Here is a 25,558-nt window from a genome sequence, read left to right as displayed (position 1 = left end):
GATGATTTCAATGGATGAAGAAAAGCATTTAAATATATTCAGCATTGTATAGTGATAAAACTCTCAACAAATTGGTATAGAAGAAATGTATCTCAACATAATATAGTCTATATACGACAAACACCCATCTAAGATAATACTCAATGGTAAAAGAGTGAAAACACTCTCACTAAGATTAGAGCAAGACAAGGATACCCACTCTCACCAGTCTTATTCAGCATAGTATTGGAAGTCCTAGACAGAGCAATCAGGCAAGAAAAATAAAAAGTATCCAAATAACAAAGGAAGATGTAAAATTTTCCCTGCAGATGTTATTCTCTTATACAGATAACCCTAAAGACCCCACCAAAAATCTATGAGAACTAATCAACAAATTCATTAATCTTGCAGGATACAAAATCATCATATAGAGATCAGTTTCATTTCTATACATTAACAACAAACTATCTGAAAAAGAAATAAAGAAAACAATCCCATTTACAATAGCATCAAAAATAAAATCATTAGAAATAAATTTAATCAAGGAGGTGAAAGACCTGTATGATGAAAACTACAAAAAAATTTATTAAAAAATTGTAGAAGACACAAATAAACAGAAATATATCACATGTTCATGGATCAGAAAAATTAGTAGTGTGAAAATGTCCATACAACACACCAAACCAATCTATAGATTCAATGCAATCCTTATCAAAATTCCAATGGCTTTTTTCACAGAAATGGAAAAAACATCCTAAAATTTGTATGGAAATACAAAAGACCCAGAATAGCCAATGCAATCTTCACAAAGAAAAAACAAAACTGGAAGCATCACAATTACTAATTATAAACTTTATTACAAAGCTCTAGTGAACAAAACTGTATGTTATTGTCATAAAAAGAAAAGATGCATAGAAAATGGAACACAATCGAGAGCCCAGAAATATACCCACGCACATTCAGCCAACTAATAATTGACAAGGAAATCAAAAATACTAAATAGGAAAATGATAGGCTCTTCAATAAATGGGTATTGTGAAAACTGGATATTCACATGCCAAAAAATGAAATTTGACCCCTAGCTTACACTACTCACAAAAATTAACTTGAAATGGATTAACAAATTAAATTTAAGACGAAGGATTGTAAAACTGTTAGGAAACATCATAGGGAAATCCTCCCTGACATTGGGTTTGGCAATGAGTTTTAGGATATGACACCAAAAGTGAAAGCAACAAAATCATAAATAAACAAATGGGACAATATCAAACTTAAAAGCTTCTACACAACAATATAAACAATCAGCAAAATGAAAATCCTACCTATAGAATGGGAGAATATTCACCTATCTGATATTTAAAAATATATTTTAATATCCAAAATATAAAAGGTACTCATACAATTCAATAGCAAAAAGCCTGTTTAAAAATGGAAAGAACTTGAATAAATATTTTTTCCCAAGGAGACAAACATGTACATGAAAAAATGTTCAATATCACTAATCATCAGGGAAAATGTAAATCAAAGCCATAATGAGATACCACCTCACACCTCTTAGAATGACTATTTTCAAAACGACAAAAGACAACAAATGTTTGCAAAGATTTGAAGAAAAGGGAAGTTTGTGCACTGTTGACTGGAATGAAAATTTGTGCAGCCACTCTGGAAAACAGTATGAAGGTTCCTCAAAACATATTAAAAACAACTATCATGTGATCCAGTAATCTCACTTCTGAGTATATGTCTGAAGGAAATTAAATCAGTATTTTGAAGAGAATCTGCAACTTCATGTTTTTTACAGCACTATTCACAGTAGCCATGACATAAAACGAAAAGGAAATAAAAACATTATCAGATCATGAGTAAACCTACTCTAAAAGAATGTCCAAAGGAAATTAATTAAATAAAAAGGAATGGTAAAATAAATCTTAGAACATCAGAAAAGAAGAAAGAACAATAAAAAGAACAAAAGGTTATCTTTCTCCTTTTGAGTTTTCTAATATATGTTTAAGTGTTGTAACAAGAAGTATATTTTCTGATGTGATTCTCAATATATGTAGAGGAAATATTTAAGACAGTTATATTATAAACTATAGAGGATTGTTGAGTTAAAACAATGAAATATTTCTACACTAAACTCAAACTTTTAAAATGTTTAACCCAGTAGACTCTGATAAATTACCTATGTGTAATGCAATAACTAGAGAAACCAATAAAATATTATACAAGAGATATACCTAAAATAGTATGGATAAATTAAAATAGTATTCTTAAAAATGTCCTAGTAACATATAGGAGGAAAGGAAATAAAACAATAATGAAAAATAAGGAACAAACAGAAAATGAAAAAAATAAAATGTGAGACTTAAGCCTTAAGAAAACAGTGATTATATCAAATGTAAATAAAGTATATATATATATATATATATATATAGTGTGATGTAACTATAAGCAGGTCATAATATTGAATGAAAAACCAGCAAGATGGAAAAGTAGAAAGACCTTGAGCTCACCTCCTCTCATGGGCACACCAAAATTACAACTATTTACAAAATAACTAAAAAAACAGAAAATAACTTCTACAACTAAAGACATAAAGAAGGAACCACAATGAGATGGGTAGGAGGGACTGAGTTGTGTTATATTCAAGACCCATACTCCCAGGTGGGTGACCCACAAACATGAGAATAATGATTATTACAGAGGTTCTCCTCAAGGAGCGAGGGGTCTGAGCCTCACATCAGACTCCTAATCTGGGAGATCCTGTGCCAGGAACACAAGCTCCTAGAACACTTGGCTTTGAAGACCAGTAGAGCTTACTTTCAGGAGAGCCAGAGAGCTGTGGGAATAGAGACTCCACTCTTAAAGGGAGCACACAAAATCTCACAGCTTTAAGATACTTTGCAGAAGCAGTAATTTGAAAGGACCCTGTTTCACACCTACTTGCTGATCTTTGAGAATTTCCTGGAGAGGCAGGAGGCAACTGGAGCTCACTCTGGGATGTAGACACTGCCAACAGACATTTTTGGGAGCTCATTCTATCTCGTGTATACTGGTGCTGGTAAGAACCATTTTGGAATCCTTCCTCTAGATTAACCTCAGGACCCAGACTTGCCCTCACCCACAAGCCTGTAGGAACCTATATTGGGATACCAAGCATCTAACTGGTCAGGGACACAGCATCACCAACCAGCACATAGGCTGCCTTCAGACCCTCTGAGCCCAAAGGCACCCCTGGATACAGCCTGCCCACTAGAGGGCCCAGGACTAGGCTCCACACAACAGTGTTCAGGTACTAGATCCAGGACCCCTAGGACCCTTGCAACCAGTGATCCTGGGAACTAACTACACCCACAAGTGGGCAGGCACCAGCCCTAGTATCCTCTGGGCCCTGGCCCTTCCTGCCAGAAAGCTCTCTAGCCTTGGGACCAATCTCAGCCACCAGTGGGTGAAAACCAGCCTCAGGATAACCACTGTCCTGCAGTCTGACATGACAGGACCCAGCTCACACACCAGCAGGCCAACATCAACCCTGGGACCAGCTGAGGCCCAGCCCCATCCACCACGTGCCAGCACAAGCTCCAGGACACCACAGGTCCCTCAGTCAGCCGTGTCAGGAACTAGCTCCACACAACAACAGTCAGACATCAGCTCTGGGACCCCTGGGCACTGCAGCCAGACCCCATGACCTAGCTCTGCCTGCCAGTGGGCTGGCACAAGCACCAGGATCCAGTGAATGGACACTGGCTCTAGGAGCCCCTGGACCCTGACCTTGCCTACCAGTAAGCCAGCAAAAGTCCCAGGACCACTGGGTTTCCACAGCCAGGCTCTTCATGACCTGGCCCTGCCAACCATCCGCTGACAGCCTCCACATAAGGCAGGGCCTGGCAACCCACAAAACTGAGGCCCAGTCATACCTACCAGCCTGCCCACAGTTGTCAGCCCACTACAATAGAAGAACCCACACAGTCCATATAGAGGGCACCTCTAAAGCATATGGCTCTCATGAGCAGAGGGGAATGTGCTTCTGAAATGCACAGGATCTCCTATAAAAGGTCATTTATTCATGATTGGGAAACATAGCCAACCTACTAGATAACTAGAAATAAAAAAAGCAAAAAAGGCAAAATGAGGCAGCAAAGGAACATGTTCCCAATGAAGGAACAATATAAAACTCCAGAAGAAAAACCAAGTGAAGTGGAGATACCTTTCTACCTGAGAAAGAGTTCAAGGTAATAATCATAAACATGATCAAAAAACTTGGGAGATTAATGGATAAATAGAGCAAGCAGTTAGAAGTTTTTAACAAAAAGATAGAAAATATAAGGAACAATCAAACAGAGATGAAGAATTCAATAACCAAAATGAAAAATATACTACAAGGAAACAACAGTATACTAAATGATATGAAAGAACAATCAGTGAGCTGGAAGACAGTGAAGTGGAAATCACCAAAGCCGAACAGAAAAAAACTTTTTTAAAAAATTAAAAAGCAATTTGGAAATTCCCAGAGATTTCTGGGGCAACATCAAGTGAAATAACATTTACATTATAGGGGTCCCAGAAGGAGAAGAGAAAGACAAAGTGGCAGAGATTTTACTTGAAGATATAATAGCTGAAAACTCTCCTAACCTGGGAAAGGAAACAGACATCCAAGTTCAGGAAGTACAGAGATTTCCAAACAGGATTACCTCAAAGGGGACCACACCAAGAAACATTGTAATTAAAATGACAAAAATTAAAGATAAAGAGAATATTAAAAGCAGCAAGGGGAAAGCAACAATTTACATACAAGGGAACTACCATACCATAAGGTTATCAGCTGACTTTTCAGCAGAAGCACTGTGGGCCAGAAGGCAGTGGCATGATATATTTATTTTAAATGATGAAAGGAGAAAACCTACAACCAAGAATCTCTACCTGGCAAGGCTCTCATTCAGATTTGATAGATCAAAAGCTTTACAATAAAGTTAAAGTTAAAAGAGTTTAGCACGACCAAACCAGCTTTACAAGAAAGGTTAAAGGGACTTTTCTAAGTGAAAAAGAAAAGGCCACAACCAGAAATAAGAAAATTATGAAAGAAAAGAGCTTTGGCAAAACCAAATATACAGAAAAGATAGTAAATCAACCATGTACAAAGTAAGTAAGAAGTTTAAAAGGCAAAAGGAGTAAAATAATCTATATGCACAATACAAATTAAGGAGTATGCAAAATGGATGTAAAATATGGTGACAAAAATAGTAATCATGAGGGGTGGAGAGTAAAAATTGGAGATTGTTGAAATGCATTTGAAATTAAGAGATAACAAAATAATAAAGCATATAGAAAGAATGCTATACATAAAACTCATGCTAAACAAAACCAAAAATCTATAATAGATAATACACAAAAAAAGAGAAAGGAACCCAAACATATAACTAAAGATTGTCATCAAATCATAAAGAATAAAACAAAAGAAGAAGAAAGGAATAAAAGAGAACTACAAAACAACCACAGTTAACAAAGTGGCAACAATTACGTATATATCAATAATTATATGCAAATAGACTGCTCAAATTAAAATACATAGAGTGGCTGAATGGATACAAAAACAAGACCCATATATATGCTGCCTCCAAGAGACTCACTTCAGATCTAAAGACACACATGAACTGAAAGTGAAGGGATGGAGAAAGTTGTTCAATACAAATGGAAATCAAAAGAAAGCTGGGGTAGCAATACTTGTATCAGAAAACACAGACTTTAAAACAGACTGTTACAAGAGGCAAAGAAGGACATTACATAATGATCAAAGGATCAATTCAAGAAGAAGATATAACAATGATATATATATATATATATACACACACTCAACATAGGACAACCTAATATATAAAGCAAATATTGACAGACAAAGATAGAAACTAAGAGTAACACAATAATAGAAAGAGACTTTAACACCTCACTTACGTCGATGGGCTAATCAACCAGACAGAAAGTCAACAAGGAAACACAGGCCTTACATGACACATTCAACCAAATGAACTTAATAAATATATAAAATATTCCATCAAAAAGTAGCACAATACACATTTTTATAACAGTATATTATAAGAATATAAAAATATAAGAACATCAAAATAACAGCATGTACTACAGTTTGGCCACTGTTGTTCTCATTTAACACTAAAAGTTATCCTGAGAGATAATCCCCATTGATTTAGAAACTAAAGCAGTGAGAAAGACCTAAATGTTAGATGGGAAACCATAAAACTTCTAGAAGAAAACATAAGCAGTACAGTCTTTGACATAAATCTTAGCAATATTGTTTTTTGTATTTGTCTCCTCAGGCATGGGAAATAAAAGCAAAAATGGGACCTAATTAGCCTTAAAAGCTTTTGAACAGTGAAGGAAACTAGAAACAAAATGCAAAGACAACCTATTGAATAGGAGAAAATATTTGTAAATGGAATGACTGATAAGGGGTTAATATCCAAACATATCTAAACAGCTCATACAGCTCAATATCAAAAAACAATAACCTGATTAAAAACTGGACAGAAGACCTGAATAGACATTTTTTCCAAAGACATACAGATGGCCAAGAGGTTCATGTAAAGATGCTCAACATTGCTAATCATCAAGAGAAATGCAAATCAAAATCACAATGAGGTATCACCTCACAACTGTCAGAATGGCTACCATCAAAAAGACCATAAATAATAAGTACTGGTGGGGATGTGGAGAAAAGGGAACCCTTGTATGCTGTTAGTGGGAATGTAAATTTGTGTAGCCACTGTGGAAAACAGTATGAAGGTTTTCAGAAAATGAAAAATAGAACTACTGAATGATCCAGCAATTCCAATCCTCAGTGTATATCCAAAGAAAATAAAAACACTAATTTGAAAAGATACATGCAGCTCAATATTCATAACAGCATTATTTACAATTGCTAAGATATGGAATCAACCTGTGTCCATCAACAGATGAATGGATAAAGAAGATGTGATATATACATATATATAGTATATATATACATACACACACACACACACACATGCACACATACACACAACAATAGGATACTACTCAGTCCTAAAAAATATAAAATTTTGCCATTTGAAACAACATGGATAAATCTGAAGGATATTATGTTTAGTGAAATAAGTCAGACAGAGAAAGACAAATACTGTATATTATTACTTATACTTGGAATCTAAAAAATAAAAAAAATAGTGAACATAAGAAAAAAGAAACAGACTCACAGCTGTAGCAGACAAGCTAGAGGTTACCAATGGGGAGAGAAAAATGGGGAGGGACAAGATAAGGGTAGGGGATTAGTGGTATAAGCTACTATGTGTAAAATAAAATACCTCCTTCACCTTAATTCTGGAGAAAGTGAACATCAGTAGTAAGTATCATCACACATTGACATGTGTATCCCTGTAGATAGGGAATACTCTTTTTCTTTTCTTTTTTTTCACACTAAAAATTTATGTAAAGAAAATGATAAAGATGACACTCTCAACTGAATATCTACAGAGAGACCAATAGGCTTACTAGTTGCTTTGCAGGCTGAGCCATGAGACAGTTTTGTTTTATTTTGCTTCAGTTTTTGATAGAATAAGTTTGCTCTCCCAAAGGTTGTCAAGTTAAAGGACTAATGAGTATATTTTGTGAACATAAAAGAGAAAGAGAGCCAGAGCAAGGTAACTTTTGTCCTCACAATAAGCCTTGTTAGAGGGGTAGAGGACCAAGCAGCAGAAACTGGTGTTGAATAGTGAATTTCAAGGAATTAAGGAAAGAGCTGCATTGACTACGCAGATAAGACATTCGTTTGCCTGTGTCAAGGGAACTCAAGTAAAAGGTACTCCACTATGGAAATGTGGACATACCCAGAAGACAAAATGTCCAGTTTTAAGCGTCTTTCATACCCACAGAGTAAAAATCAAGCCTATATAGTAAATGAATATATTTTCAAGGAATGATGTGAAACCAAAATCAAGATGTTTTTTGTTATATCACAGGTAGTGATTGTTTAACACAACAAAGATTAGACAGATATACAGACAGATAGACCAATTTTCAAATAAATATTGTTTGTTTTCTAAATAATCTTACATTCAAAATTCTTTTTTCAAACACCTGTTTTCTCTTCCAACTTCTCCAAATGCTTCTATAGTGGCCATTTAATTGACCCGTGCAGTGGTTTAGAAAAACGTAAATTTTCAGCTAATTCATAGTATCATTTTCTTTACACAGCTTGTTTTTAGTTTAAAGGAGAGGATCATGTAACATACTGAGGACAACAGTGAGGCCAAGAAAAATGAAAGGAGAGAAGAGATTTAGCCCTGGGATTGTGGCCAAAAAAAGGGTAAATGGTGTTGTTGTTTCAGTTGAGTGGGCACAAAAAAAAAAAACAAATTAAATGTGTCAAGGAAAGAGTATTAGAAGATAGAGTAGAAAAGTAGGTATATGAGGCAAGCTTTGAAGAACTAGGAATACACCTAAATATTCTTATACTTTGTATTCCCCTACCAAAATTACAAGTGTAATATCAAAGCTGGGAAGAATTTTTAAGGCTACAAAAAGAATGTTTAAATAAATGCCAAGATATCTTTACTCCACATAAAATATGTTAGGTTTTAAAAAATTATTTAAACAGTTTATGTAGAAAAAATAGATAGGTGTACTGGTTTCAGAAGACAAAGAAAAAAGATGAGGAGGCACGGTGAAAAGTTTTAAAAGTGTATTCTCCCCTTGCAAAAACATAAGCTCAGTATTAAAAGGAGAAAAAAGAAGAAAAACATCCATATTTCAACTATTGAAAAATGTAACATTTTAACTTATTTCTGATATTTTACAGTCATTTTCCTTTTTGTTAAACTTGTATAAAATTTTATTTAAAAATTTTAAACTTGGCAAGGGAACGAATGTAAATTTTCTAATTCATTGCTTCTCTCCACCTCTTATGTTATTATCTAGTGCCTACACACACATTCCTCCCTTTTCTTTCCTATTGATTGGATTCTCAGCCATATCTTCATGGTTGCATGTCTTCACTATTAAAAGAGAATCTGGATTTCCTTATCCCTAGGTATTCCCTGTACTCATCCACATGTCCCATAACCTCCAGGTTTATCTTCTTAAAATTTCAATCACTCATACTGAAAAAACACTTACTAGGGACTGTTTGAAAGCCTTGTAGAAGAAGTGGTATGAAAGGAAGCAGAGATTCACATAGCAGATGTATCTCCTTGCCTGTGTATTTTTACTGCCTGAGGAAGCACAACACATCATATGCTATCTAAATATTGATGACCATTATTTATTTATTATAACAACTATTGATGCAACAAACTGTTATCAGCAAATAGAATTAGCAGAGATAATTCTCTTATGTTCCTTCCATAAGTGAAGATAGATAAACAGGACAGAGAGCTGGTCAAATTATTTTCAACTCGTATAAGTAGAAAATAGCTGTATTTGTTTCTAATCTATACCAAATCTCACTATCAATAAGTCACTTGTAATCCTGTTTCATGATACTGAGAAGTCTTCTTTTGTAATTTCTATCTCTGTCCAAAAAAAAATGTTCTATTTGCCAAGGTTTATTTTGCATTTCTATCAAAAGTTTCCTTGGGCTTCAAGCAATTTATTTTTAATTTTAGACTATTTTATTTAATAAGTAATATAACAATAATATTGGAGAAGTTTCCTAAGAAAAAGTAATAATCTCTATATTCCACTGCTGAAAAACTAAGTAGTTATGCATAGCTTTCAGATAGAACTTTAATTTCATAGCATGTTTACAGATGAAATGTGAAAAGATATTCTGATGTCGTCATAAAAGTTTCATTCACAGTAGACATATAAAAATTTCCATTACTGTCAATGAATTGTTGTATATTATTATTTCACATTTTATTCATAGCTTCTGATGTGTCTGGTTTTTCTTACATGACATATTTTTGTTCAGAATTTATTATTTTATATATGCTAATCCCCTAGTTGAACATTTGAATATTGTCAGTGTTTTATATTTGCATAGTCACAGGTATTACAATAAAAATCCATGAAAGCCTTTTTAAGCAAAACCTTAATATAATTCTTCAAACATTGTATTAAACTGAAATATGCCTGCTTTGGGTAAAATCCAGAATCATAAAAATACTGGTCAGTAACATTACTTTGCTTACATTCAGCTCTAAAATCAACTTTTTATTGAAGTACAGTCATGTTAATAAAAACAAAAATTAAGTGCAATTTTGTGATTGATCTCCTTCAAAATGTGAATAATCTTCAAAATGCTGAAACTAGAACATATATTTGGGTGTTCCAAAATACAGGCTGCTTAGAATTCTAATAATATGTAACACAGGGCATATGTATTCTTTGTTTTCCCATTCCTACTCACATTGTCAGGCACATATCTGGAGCATCTGGTAAATACAGAGTGAAGGAATTAATACCAGACATCCATGTATATAAAAAGAAGGTTAGCCTGAGACTTCAATTCTGCCTAGAAAGTTCAGTGTGAAAAAATATTGTTAACTTGGATATAAGCTCAGATGTGTTAAAATTAGTATACTTGGATCCTCTTTACATAATGAAAATTCAAAATGAACAACATATTTAATGTTAGTTTATCATGAATGCTATCCAAGGTAGTTACCAGTAGAATCAAAGGCATCCTTGTTATACCATGATTCTAACCTATATCTATTACTACACAGAAAAAAAAAATTCATAATGGTGTGGTGAGGCTTCAGTGTGGGCTTTAATCATTATCATCACAATAATTAAATAATGATATGTTTTGCTCAGGAAGTTGGGGAAAAACAAGCAGAAGTGTCTGAGAATGATTCTTGGAGCTCTTTTGAGTTGCACAAACACACTTGAAGAGGAAGAGAAATCTTTTCTTCCTAGCAGCAGGAAATACTATATCCAAGCTCAGTTTCCCTGATACTTGGGGGTCCCCATTCCCAAGCACAAACCTACCTCATCAGAAGGCACTCCAAAACCCCAAGACCCTCAGATCTCTAGATCCTTGCTAACTGAAATTTCTAGATAACTCCTTTGGGCACCTGGCCTATAAAATCCAGCTGATACCAAACACTGTATTACACTACAGACAAATCTGCACTGTCATGTTGGATCTATAATAAGAAAGAAAAACAAGCGACAAACTTCCTCCATTGGAATGCAGACCCACATTGCTGGCCCAGCAATACCAGGTTCAGATTCCTTTTTTGTGAAATAATGGGAGAGTGTGTACCTGTGCTTTTGAATCTCTTCATGTTTGCTCTGCTATTAAGGATTTTCTATTTCTCTAGTATGCCTATTTTGATACTGTGAGACATTGTGATTATTTTCTTAAACTCTATTTCTGATAGTTTGTTGTAACTCTATAAAAATGCAACAGATTTCTGTATATTAATTTTGTATCATCTATCATTACTGAATTTATTGATGATTTTTAGTAGTTTTTTTGTAGCACCTTGAGGATTTTCTATGTATAGTGTCATGCTATCAGCAAAAAGTAACATTTATACTTGTTTTCCAATTTGGATATATTATATTTTATTTTTGTCTGATTGCTGAAGCTAGGATTTCCAGTACTACATTGAATAAAAGTGGCAACAGTGGGCATCCTTGTCTTGTTCCTGACCTTACAGGAAATACTTTCAGATTTTAATTGTTTAGTATGATACTAGCTGTGGGCTTATCACATATGGTTTTTATTATGTTGAGGTATATTCTTTCTACTCTCACTTTCTGGAGATTTTATCACAAATGGATGTCGAATTTTGTTAAAAGCTTTTTCTCTGCAACAACTGAGATGATAATATGGCTTTTATTCTTCAGTTTGTTAATGTGGACTATCACATTGTTTGATATGTAGATACTGAAACATCTTTGCACCCTTGGGATAAATCCCACTTGATCATGGTGTATGACACTTTGTATTGTTGAATTTGTTTTGCTAATATTTTGGTGGGGATTTTTGCATCCATGTTCATCAGTGATATTGGCCTGCAATTTATTTTTTTTTTTGCATTCGATATTTTTATCTTATTTTAGTATCAGGGTGATGCTGGACTCATAGAATGAGATTAAAAGTATTTTTTCTCTGCAATTTTTGGGAATAGTTTGAGAAGAATAGGTGTTAACTCTTCTTTAAATGTTTGGGAGAATTCATCTTGAGGCTATCTTGCTCCAGACTTTTGTTCTGGGGGAGTTATCTTACCATTGATTCAATTTCATTACTGGTAATTGTTCTGTTCATACTTCCTATTTCTTCATGGTTAAGTCAGAAGATTGTACATTTCTAGGAAGTTGTCCATTTCTTCTGAGTTGTCCATTTTATATGCATATAATGCTCATAGCAATCTTTTATGATCCTTTACAATTCTGTGGTGTTGGTTGTAACTTTTTCTTTTCTGATTTTACTGTTCTAGGCCCTCTCTCTTTTTTTCTTGATGGTTCTGTCAAAAGGTTTATTACTTTTGTTTATCTTTTCAGAGAACCAACTCTTAGTTTCACTGATTCTTTCTATTTTTTTTAAGTCTCTATTTCATTTATGTCTGCTCTGATCTTTAAGCATTCTTTCTTTCTACTAAATTTGGGTTTTGTTTGTTCTTATTTTTCTAGTTCCTTTAGGTGTTTAATTTATTTATTTGAGATTTTTCTTATGCCCTGTGGTAAGCTTGTATTGCTATAAATTTCTCTCTTAGAACTGCTTTTCTGTGTCCCTTAGATTTTGTATTTGCATTTTCATTCTCATTTGTTTCCAGGTGTTTTTGATTTCTTCTTTGATTTTTTTTTCAGTGATCCATTGGTTATTTAATAGCATATTGCATACATATATATATATATAAAATGTATATGATATATATAGTTTACATTAATTAATATTAATATGTATATATATATATATATATATATATATATAACATTCCATCCAAAACAGCAGAATACATATTCTTTTCAAGTTCACATTGAACATTCTCCAGGATAGATCATATGCTAGGCCACAAAACAAGTCTCAATAAATTTAAGAAAACAAATCATTTCAAGCATCTTTTCTTATCACAACAATATGAGAAAAGAAATCAACTATATTAAAAGAAAACATAAGCTCATGGATGCATGTACACACTTTTAAAGATTCCTAATCTTTTATTAGTTTCGCATTTATGGCCTATTATATATTAAAAGATATACACCATTGTTACAACTCTTAAGAATATAACGTGATATTCTGGGCTATCTACTATGTTAAGACACCTTGGTTGCAAGCAAGAGGAATACAAAACTTAGCTTGAGTGAAATAGGAAATTTATTGCCTTGAATCCTAATTAAAATGTCCAAGACCTCAAGTATGGGTAAATCCAAAAGCTCAATGAAAATAGTCTTTCCCCTTTTCTGACTGGCTCTAATATCTTCTCTCTTGGCTTTATTCTTAAGTATAGTATCTCTCTGTAAATGCAAGGATGCATTATCCTCAAAGCCACCAATCATACAGAAAAGGGAATTTTTTTTTTTTTTACCTTTTTCTAATCACTCAAGAAAATTTTCCCTGGAGGGTGTTGGTTAGTCCAGCTTTTGTTCTATGTTCACTCCTGTGGAAGTTGGAGTCAAGCCTATATGACTGATAGTTCCATAAGTGGAAGAGGGAGATCTAAATGAAAGAGAAAAAATGTTGAAATGAACAAACTAACTTATGACCACTATATTTCACCAAGTGGTACATTCCATTCATATTCTTAATATGATCTTAGCTTCTCTAAATTTAAACAATTACTTGGCTTAGCAGCATCTAAACAGCTTTTAATTGTACAATTAAAATACAAAAATACAATTTTAATTATATTCAATTAAAAATTGAATCCCCACCAAATACAATCCCCACCAAAATATGTGTGTGTGTGTGTGTATATATATATATATATATATACACACACACACACATATATATTTAAAGAGCAAAAAAATGCATGTACTACTTAATGAATAAATTGGGATCCTTGAGGTGTTTTAAACATTGGAACAGTGGCCTAAATATGCCCAAATAACATAATGCAGCTTCTGCTATATTGATGATTCTCTGATAAAGTTCATTTATTGTTATAACCAATTCAGAAAAAATATCAGTACATTAATTGCTCTGACTCATAATCACAAAAGTTAAATGGAGATTAAATTGAAAATACAATAAACTCTTTAAATAGTCATTCATTCCTTAAAAGGATGAAAAAATTATGAGGGAAAAGGCAACTGGTAAATCTAAAGCTATAAGAATTCAGTTTTCAGGTCTTGGTAAGCAAGCATATTCTTTTATGAATTATTTATAAACTAATTAAAATACCATAAATCACACATTTCTGATGGATACAGATGGGACTCTGTATTGACAGTCTACCAGGAAGGACAGTTTTGATATGAAATTAAAGTGTTCAGTAATTGCTATTTAGCAGAGCAGTTGAGAATTGTAATATCACCTATTTTGTAGCTCAGACTAAACCAGTACCATGACAATTAGCATATTTTAAAACCTCCTCTGTTTTATTCTCTTCCTGGGAGCAGCTGTGCTGAGGAACTGATTGGACCTTTGAAAAGCAAAATATCATAACAATAAAGTTAAATCAGGCATACTGTGAAAACTGTTTTTCTGAATGTAGGAGATGCACACATGTATATGTATATGTATGTATAGTTTTATTGGTTGGCTGTTTTTTAACAAACTACTCAGCCTACTAAAGTCTTCGTGCAGACTTATTTTCATGCTTGGGCAGAGACAGAAACCACAAGAGTTACTCAGCACTAGTGCCAGCTATTTGAGATAGAAAGCTCTATCTGTGCTTACCATGGAAGAGGAAAAAAAGAAAGACAGTTCCTGCATAACCTTGTTGTTGGAAGAGTAGTGATAGGGCAAATACTGTAAGGAGGACTGGAAGGTCAAAGTGGAAAATGAAAGTCAACTGAAAAGTTACAAGAAGAAGTGACAATGGAAACTGAATGCAGAGAACTAGGAGGCCTTTTAGGGACCAGATAATGACCAGTGAAAGCATTGCCTATTTTCAATGGGATTCAAAAACATTGTTGAGAATTTCTACATGAACAAACTACTTGATAATATAAAATAGAAGTTAAACATTTTAAGCTACTCATATGTCTGTTTTTATACCTACTATTAGGTATTAATTTTCTAGGGCTGCCGTAATTAATTACCAAAAATTTCATGGCTTAACACAACAGAAATTTATTCTCTCACAGTTCAGTAGACCAGAAATCCAAAATCAAGGTGCTGACAGGGTTGATTCTTTCTGAGAAAGAAACTTCCTCTTGCCTTTCTCCTGGATTTTGATGATTGCTGTCAATCCTTAGCATCTCTTGGCCTGTAGACATTCTAATCTTTGCATTCATTGCCTCCTCTCTCCATCTGTCCTTTCTGTCTCTTATAAAAGCATTTTCATTGGATTCGGGGCCCTGCCTAATCTAGTATGACTTCATTTCAATTCTTAGTTGCATCTGCAAAGATCCTATGTAAATATGGTTATATTCTCAGATTTAGGGTAGGCATGAATTTTGGGGAAACACTATTCAACCTACTACTCGGATTTCTTTTAAAGTCTAGAAACAGATCATTTAGTTATTTCCTTAAATTTCTTAAAGAAAAAAATATTTGGATATTTAATAATCAAGAGTTATATAACATAAACTCAAATCATTTTTATTAAGTGATATAAGAATGGTTTTATAACTACCTGCACTAATACTATAAAGTATTCTTTGATGTGACCCAATTTAGAAAATCCTAATCTATTTTTGTTTTGTTCTTAATGAAAATTGTTTACTGAATCCAAATTTGTAAGGGTTACTTTTCCTGTTAGATAGAAGGATATTAGTTGATATTGTTTGCTGTCTTTATGTTGTTTGCTGTTGTTTGCTGTCTTTATGTTGTTTGCTGTTGTTTGCTTTATATTGTTTGCTGTCTTTATGTTGATATTGTTTGCTGTCTTTACGCTTGAAAGCACTGCTTTCACAAGTTCTCCAGGTGATCCTGGCGCTCACTAAAGTTTCAGAAGCATTATGTTGGAGTGATTTCACTTGCATTACACATTTACTTCTTGAGACAAGCCAATAATTTAAGCATTAATTACAAATCCAGAATAGAAGGCTCCAGATGAAATGACTTGTGTGAGATAATTCACTGACTTGAGGGCAGAGTTGAACCAAATATTTATTTGTGTCATTCAATACAATATTTACTCAATTTTGTGAACTGAAAAAGAAAAAAAAAGTGGGAAGAATACAGAGCTAAATAGTGTGTAGTCCCCCAACTTCATTTTTCTATTTCCTTTCATTTCATTCTGGATGCAGCAGGGAGAGCCAAATATCCAGTCCCATATACCAACACCATCACCAACCAGGACATTCTCCCTTTATTCTCTGCCTCTCAACTGTGTGCTCCAGCTAACACAGCACTTGGAGGACCCAGCCTGCTGAAGCACTGGCCTGACCTCACAGTAGGATCACTTTCCATCCTACAAGAAATTCTCAATGAAAATGAAATGACAGGGGAATTTAGATTAGAATATTTAGATGTACGGCCCTTGCTGGGTTATCTCTCTCCTATAAAAATTGGTGCTTTGCATTAACTGGTTAGCCACATGTATGGGAAAGTTATTATCCTAAGTGTAGCAAGCAAATATCAAAACAGTCAACCTTTCAAATATTGCTCTTTGCTAATCAGCAAGAACTGTGAATTACAACTCACAGAATAAACAGAATTTAGTTGCTCCTTTTCATCTTCCCTGCTAAGTTTCATTTTTCATCTAGAAAATGTAAAAGGAAATCTTGAATTGAAAATAAGATGACTAATGTATGGATCAGATTACATGGACCTAAAATAGACTGTATAAGTATGTAAAAGAGACCACTCATCTCTTCCAGGTCCATTCTTAACATATGAACTTTTTACCAATTTGGTATCTTCAGCTTTGTTAATTTAAGGTGGTGTGATAAATGTTATTGTCTTTCTTATGTATCTATCACAATTCATGCAATATATATGAAATTTTAGCATTCTGTCAAAAATATTTGGCTAAATATTTTCATTTTGAGAAAAAGTCTAAGTTTGTGCAATACAATGGATCTATAAATCACCATACTGTTAAAGGTCTGTTAAAGGGACTGTTTCACTACCTTGTTTAGGGGAGATAATCTAAAGATAACTAACAATTGCTTAAAATTGCATTGCCCCTAAGACCAACTACACAAGTATAACAAGTTATGCAAAATCTCTGGATTATGAACAATGCGATCACTTAGAAAGTCTTGTAGGGGTGACTTTAAACACTTTTAGATATCATCAATATTTTAAAGAGAACTAGAGCACAACCTTGATTTTTTTTCCCCATGGTTGGTCAACCTCTTAGAGTATGTGAGGTTGTAAAACGTCACATTACAGAGAAGAACGCCAGTAAAGCAGATCCCAGTAAAAGTTTTTCCTAGAGTTAACACTGAATGTTACACATAGAAGTTCTCAGTACTTGCATTGACCTAGGTAAAAATAACATCTGCAGATTACAAGGCATACTCTACCATCTTAAGTAGAAAATATTTATCTCTTTTCTTGCCCTTAAAATAGAATAATAATAACAGCATCATGATGTTACAAGGATTTTAAAATATAAACTTAAGGACTTTGGAGTTTATCACAGAATGACTGTGCTATTCAAAATGTTAACCACTGGCTACATGTAGTGTTTAAATTTAATTAAAATTAACTTAAATAAAATTAAATATTCAGTTCTTCAGTGGCAATAGTCACATTTTAAATTTTCAATAAGCAGAATTAGGCTAGTGGCTACTATAATGTACAGCACAGAGAATATTTCTGTTATCACAGTAAGTTCTATATAACAGTGCTGGTATAGGTTCTTTAAATTTGGAAATGAATGCTTGGTGTTAGACATGGGGATGACATCCAATTTGCATTTTAGATTATTTGCTTGGAATGTAATGTGAAGAATGGATTGATTGGTGGACAGACTCTAGAGGCAGGGAGAGTCAGGTGGTTCTTGTACTGGATTTCTGACTACCTCTGCTGGAAGGCTTCCTTGACTTCTCCACTCTGAAATAGGTCCTTCTTTTCTGTGCAACTATGGCTGACTGAATTTTCCAAATGAAATGCCCCAGTTGATGTGTTCTTTTTTTTTTTTTTTTGCGGTACGCAGGCCTCTCACTGTTGTGGCCTCTCCCGTTGCGGAGCACAGGCTCCGGACGCGCAGGCTCAGCGGCCATGGCTCACGGGCCTAGCTGCCCCGCGGCATGTGGGATCTTCCCGGACCGGGGCACGAACCCGTGCCCCTTGCATCGGCAGGTGGACTCTCAACCACTGCGCCACCAGGGAAGCCCAGGGTGACCAGCTTTTACCTGGCTTTCACTGGTGACATGTATCTTAGGAGTCCTGAGTCTATACAGAAGAAGTTTGCCATTGCTTAAATGTCCATGCTGGAGAGATTATATACAGAGACCACACAGAGATAAAGAAAGATGACTGAGAGGCCCCCATTGTTCCAGCCCCCAGCTGCTTGAGTGTTCCCGGACCAGAAACCTTCAGATGAATCCAGCCACTATACAATGCTGAGTGGAGCCAGAGAGCTGTCATTAACAAACCCTGCAGATTGTACAATCATCAGCAAAATAAATGTTTTAGCCAACTAACTTTTGGAGTGGTTTGTTACGCAGCTTGAATAACTGTAATAAAACTCATACGATATTGTGCTATTTGATTACTAACTATGCTTTATTTGATTACTATGATCAGACTTTACTATAATTATTTCTTTACATAGCCAACTCCCATACATCATCCTTGAAATCAAGAGTTATTTTCATATTGCCAATGTCCTGATAAATGCCTAGTATTCAGTAAAGATAATCACAGACCTCATTTAAGAGCATCCTTATAGAGAGAGAGTCAATATGAGGCGGTTCTGCCTTGGCTATCATTATGTAGTCTTAGTAACAAAGGTAAATAAGAGCAAGCTATAACAATTTATCTTCTAAGGTGGATGTATCTTAAGGATGATAAGAGAATCTTGCAACAGTAAAAGTTTGGAACTGTTATTCTTTTTTGTCTTCCATAAGTCTCTTCTTATACTTAGGCTTCTGTATTTCTAATATATAGGATAATTTACCTATTACAAGATGAACATGGAGGTGTAATGAATATCGTCACTAAGAAGCATATAGTAGAAGAAAATACTAATATATACCATGATTATTCAATAAATTGAATTAAATTGGATAAAAAGCAGGAAATAATGGACCTTTCTTAGCCCTGAGATTCATTTTATAATTCAACCGTTTGATTATTCAGTGACTAAAATGACAAATCTACCCTGTTAGTAATATTTCCTTTTCTTCTCTGATTCAAAGCCTACTTTTTTCCAGCTAGGGTTTCAGTCATATTGAAAAGCAGCAGAACAATGCTGTCTCTGGTTCTTGCACAATTGCAGGAGCAGGCATTTAGGAATTAAGGAAAGCAATTCTTTCTTGACACTAAAATTTAGTGCTGGTGCCCTCTGAATGTATTACATGTTCAAATGCTTGCCCTTTTACCTATTGCATGCTTTAGGGTTTCCTGAGAGATCTCTCTGACCTGAAGAATGTGAGCCATGCTCCATATCCCACTCCTTGACCAGTCAATAGCAGCATCCAGGAATAAACCTTTATCTCTGCCTTCTGAGTGTGCTTGTTAACTTTATGTGTCAGCTTGACTAGATGGTGGGGTGACTAGCTATTTGGTCAAACATTATTCTGGATATTTCTGTGAGGGTGGTTTTGATTGAGATTAACTTTTGAATCAGTAAACTGAGTAAAGCAGATTACCCTCCCTGATGTGGGTGGGTCTCATCCAATCAGTTGAAGGCTTCAATATCACAAAAGGGCTGACTTTTCCCCAAGTAAGAGATAATTATTCCTGAATAATGGTTTTTGAACTAGGACTTTGACTTTGTCCCACCTTCAGACTGGAAGTGAATCATGACTCTTCCTGATCTTGAACCTGTCAGCTTTTAGACTGGACCTACACCATCAACTTTTCTGCATCACAGGCCTTTGGACTCAAATTCTCAGACTGGAACTGTACCACTGGCCCTCCTGGGTCTCTGGATTATTGATGCACCTCACCCAGCAAATGCTGGAAATGCCCAGCCTCCATAATCATATGAGCCAATGTCTTATAACAAATCACACTATCTATCTATCTATCTATCTATCTATCTATCTATCTATCTATCTATTTCCATATCTGTATCTATATCTATGTCTATCTATCTCTTTATATATAGATATATGTATATCCAATTGTTTATGTTCCTCTGGGATACACTGAGGATGCCTTTCTTCCTGAAGGAAGACCTCTTGAGTGAGGTCTTTTGAAGCCCACTCAAACCTGACTATCTTCTGAAATTCCACTTGATTCAGGAGAAAGCATTCATCTTCACCTGTCAACAGTGGAAAATACAACTTCTTTTTGTTGTAGCCCTCTCTATACACCCTCCCATCAGGGTGGATCCAGCCAGCCACTCTCCTTCAGATTTCTTTAGTCTGGAGTTAGTATCAAGAGTTCAGGATCCAAAAAATACAGGGTGTATATGTCAGGTTCTTTCAATACTTCTTTTTCTATGCATAATTCTAGTCACTTGTCAGCACCAGAACTAGCAAAATTCTTCAAATGTAAAACCAGGAGTGAGACCTGGCAAGGCTCTCCTTGCACTTTATGTTTCTCACCACTGCAGGTAGAAGAGAGATTATGAATAAATCCTTAACAACTCTTGAGAAAATTAACACTCCCAAGTTCTCTGATCAGTCTCCTTAAGATTAGTAATGGGCAAAAAGGAGATAGACAAATTTTGGGGTCTCACTTCATAGAAATTTATGCATAGATGATGTAGTATCTCTTTGATTTCAACTATAGAGTCTTAGCTGAGCCTGGATAACAGGAAGCCTCCAAATTTAACATCCCCTTACCTATATAGAGAAATAAAGTTAAAGATACAAACCAGGAATTGCTCTCTGAGGCAGAGATAAATGGCTGTGAGAATTCAGAGGAAAGAAAGATAACTCATCTTAGAGAAAATAGGGGAAATGTGAAGGCTTTTAAGCTAGAATAAAAATAACAAGTGAAATTTTCACACATAGAATTGAAATATAATTATTTCATGATGAAGGACAGCATGATGGAGCTCAAAGTTAGAGAAGAGTAAAGAGGATTAGGAGAATTGCTAGTCTTTCTTTCAACTGGGAGTATATGAATAGTGGTGCAAAATGTAAAAATGGAAACCTATTAGATCAATCATCATTACAGAGCACGCTTATTAATCAGGGTAAGTAGTTGGATGTTTTGTGTGTAAGGGGTGTGTGTGTATAGAATGGAATCCAACTAAGGTTTGGGAGGCTGAGCAATACCATTATTAGAACTAATTTATGGAGAGTAATCTGACAGCAAATGTAGAATTAAGAGCACCTGAAAGACTGGCTTGTGTTAGTGCTCACTCAACTGTCTATAATATATTCTATTACAAAGAGTTATATAGTAATTAAAAAGACTATTTCAATATTACCAAAAGAACATGTTCTAAAAAGTAATTCATAAGATAGCTATTTGTAAACTAATTTGTAAATTAGCTTTTCTTACATGTAAACATTGTATTAATGAATGATAGAAGACTAGAAATGCCTCTTCCTTCTCATGTCCACCCCTAAAAATGAAAAGAGAAATTCTATTCAAGAAGGGATGATGAGGTCCATCATTCCATTTATGTCCAAGTGTGAGTCTGTTGAAGTGACTCATGTCTCCTTATCATTACACCATGTCCATTATTTAGGAAGTTGTCTGCTTGATGCAAGAGAATGAACTTCCCAGATACGTTTTATGTGTGGAAGTGTATCAGTGAGTAAGGAAAATTTAAATCCCATAGATATTTTGAGTAAGAAAAGATTTAATATGGGTAAAAAGAAATTTAACCAATAGGAAGGCTGAGAGAACAAAGGAGGACAAAGCAGTTTTCAGGAAGCTTGATAATGCAGAGAGTCAAGGATTCCCCCACAAGGATTCCACTTGCCTGAAGTTCAAAAGAGCTGATTTTCCTTGTTTTGGAGCTGCTGAAAGTTAACAATGATTTCAGCTACCTTCTTAGAGTAGCTTCCAGCAAATACTGTTTTCTGCAGTTCTCTAGTTGCTGTCTGTCTTAGTCAGTTTGGACTGTTATAAGAAAATGCTAAAGATCAGTTGCCTTAAACAATAGATATTTATTTCTCATAGTTCTTGGGGCTGGGAAGTTCAAGATCAAGATGCTAGTCATTTCAGTTCCTCCTGAGAGCCCTCTTCTGGCTTGCCTTCTCTTTGTGTCCTCACATCCAGAGAAAGAGAGAAAGAATCAATCTCTCTTCATCTTCTAATATATCCACCAATCCCATAATGAGGGCCACACGCTCATGAATTTATCAACCCTAATTAACTCCCAGGGTTCCCATCTCCACATTTGGTGTTAGGACCTAATTATATGACGTTTCAGAGGATACAAATGTACAGTCCATAACACTGCCTTTCCAATTTTATATAATGTCCATCACTAGTGAAATCTAACCAGATTACCTGTTGATGGGGAAGCCTGGAAAATCCTTTTATCTGAGGTATGGAGTAAAGATGGTCCCAGGGTTCAACTAATGATACCTCATACAATCTACTGATTTGGATACTTCAAATTCATGTATTTTATTTCATTCATATATAATATCCAAAAAACAAACCAGTAAAAATAACAGTAAGAGGATGTCTACTTCTACCATATTTATCCCATATTGGTTTTACCACATGTATTCTACATTGTTCGGGAGGTCTTTGGCATTTCCATGGGGCAAGATACAAATAAAGGGTATGCAGAGTGCAGAGAATAAAGTAATTATTTCTATTTCAGACAGCATGATCATCTCAGAAGAAAATCTTCAGGAATACACAAAGCTATTTCTACAATTAATATGTGAATATAGCAAAGTCACAGGATACATGTTAATATAAAAATATTAATTGCATTTTGCAGAGTAGCAGTGAGCAATAGAAGACAGAATTAAAAAAAAAAAACAATGTGAAACAAAATAACATTTTAAATTCCATAAAATATTTATAAATAAATTTAACAAAGCACATGCCAAATCTTGTCACTAAAAACTGTAGGATATTGCTGAGAGAAACTTAAAAATACATAAATAAATAGAGATATACACTTTGTTTATGGAATTGAAGGACTCAATATTATATAAAATGTCATTTATTTTCAAATTTATATGGAGATTCAATGCAATCTCAGCCAAAATTTCAGTATTCTTTTTTCTTAAATACTATCTGACAAATTGGTTCTAAAATTTATATTGAAATGTAAATGATCAAGAATATCCAAAGTGACCTTTAAAAGACCATAGTTGGAGGATTTAACCTACCTGATTTGATTAAATATTTTTAAATCAGAACAATCAAGAGAGTGTGGTAATGTCAAAAATATACATAACTGGGCTTCCCTGGTGGTGCAGTGGTTGAGAGTACGCCTGCCAATGCAGGGGACACGGGTTCGTGCCCCAGTCCAGGAAGATCTCACATGACGTGGAGAGGCTGGGCCTGTGAACCATGGCCACTGAGCCTGTATGTCCGGAGCCTGTGCTCCACGATGGGAGAGGCCACAACAGTGAGAGGCACACGTACTGAAAAAAAAAAATAAATAAATAAATAAATATATATATATATATATATATATATACACACACACATAACTGAAACACAATAGAGAACTCAGAACTCACATATTAGTTTTTAACAAAGATTTCAATTTTTTTTCTATAAATTTGCTAGAAAAGCTAGAAAGTATATTGAATAAACATGAAGATCCAACTATACCTCACACCATAAACAAAATATAATTCAAAATGGATAAGAGACCTAAAGATAAAAGGTAAAACTATTAAACATCTAAAAGAAAACATTTCAGCAATCTTGTAATAGGCATTAAGCATTAAAAGTTTTGATAAAATTAGACTTCAAAAAGTTAAAAACCTTTGTTGTACAAAAGACACCATTAAGGAAACATGGAAGCCACAGAAAGTAAGAAAATATTCACAATATACATACGTGACAGAGAACTAGTGTCTTGAATATATAAAGAATACTAACAAGTTCATAATAAAAACAAAAATATCCTGATACCAGAATGGGCACAGGATTTGAATAAATACTTCATCACAATAGGTATAGAAACAGCTAGTAGCATATGAAAAAAAAATGAGCATATTTCATCATTAGAAAAATAGGGATTAAAACCATAAAATAATGATGAGATACAGTTTTACATGCATTAAAATAACAAGAAAAAAAGAAAAAGGAAAAGAGACAAGGAAAAGAAAAAGAGAGAAAAATACAAAAAGAAAAGAGAAAAACCTGACTACACTATGTGTTGATGATGATGTGGAATAACTGGAACTCTCATTCAGTGATTGTGTGAATGAGTGTTCACACTTGTAAAATAAGACAATCACTTTGTAAAACTGGCTGACAGTTTATTCAGAAGTTTAACAAAAATCTGCCATATAAAAGAGACATTTTACTCCTGGGTAGTGAACAAGAGAAATGAAAATACATGTCTGTATAAAGAATCACATGAATATATTGATAGATTTATTCACAATAGCTGAATAATGGGAATCAACCCAAATGTCCATCAACAGGTCAATAGATAAAACATATTGAGTTGTAACCAGACAATGGAATGCTACTCAGAAATAAAAATTACAAACTACTGATGCAGTAACATGAATAAATCTAAAAATTATGCTGAGTGAAAGAAACTAGACACACAAATTACATATTAAATGGTTACATATATAAGATTCTAGAAAATGCAAACTAAAGTATACCAACCAACAGCAAACCAGTGGTTGTTTCCAGATGTGAGCAGAGGGAGAGATTAACTGCAAATGGGTATGAAAAATACTTTTGTTGTGATTAAACTTTTAAAAAATATTGGCTAGTGGGTATATGATTATAGTTTCATGGGTGATACAACTGCCAAAATTGATCAAATTGTACACTTTAAATGGATATAGGTGGCTTTATATACATTAGTCCTCAAAGTTAATTTCTAGTAAAAGCAACATTATATCCTTGCCTAATATAATGCTACTGTCTGTTGAAAAAATGGATATAACTGCATTTCCTCCCATAAAGGGGAACTCCAATGGTCTATAAGTCCACGCATATATCTCAGTGATATTCATTCCTTGAATAGATTAGTCACAATTACACTTGAGATCCTTTAACTTAAAAACAAAATTGTGGGGGGTAATCAACAATAGAACTTCTTCTACTAGCTAGTAAGGAAAGAAGATGAGGGAGGAATTATTTGACATATTTAAATATAGACAATAAATTAAGGAAGGAAATTACACAGCTATTAAAGCAGTCACATTTGCATGTAGATATAGGGCAGTAGTTAATACTTTTCTGTGTCTACTCAACCCAATATTCCCTTTGCAC

Source organism: Leucopleurus acutus (assembly GCF_964270905.1).
Source record: "Leucopleurus acutus genome assembly, chromosome: 8".
Taxonomy (NCBI): domain Eukaryota; kingdom Metazoa; phylum Chordata; class Mammalia; order Artiodactyla; family Delphinidae; genus Leucopleurus; species Leucopleurus acutus.
This window is presented reverse-complemented; position numbering follows the sequence as displayed.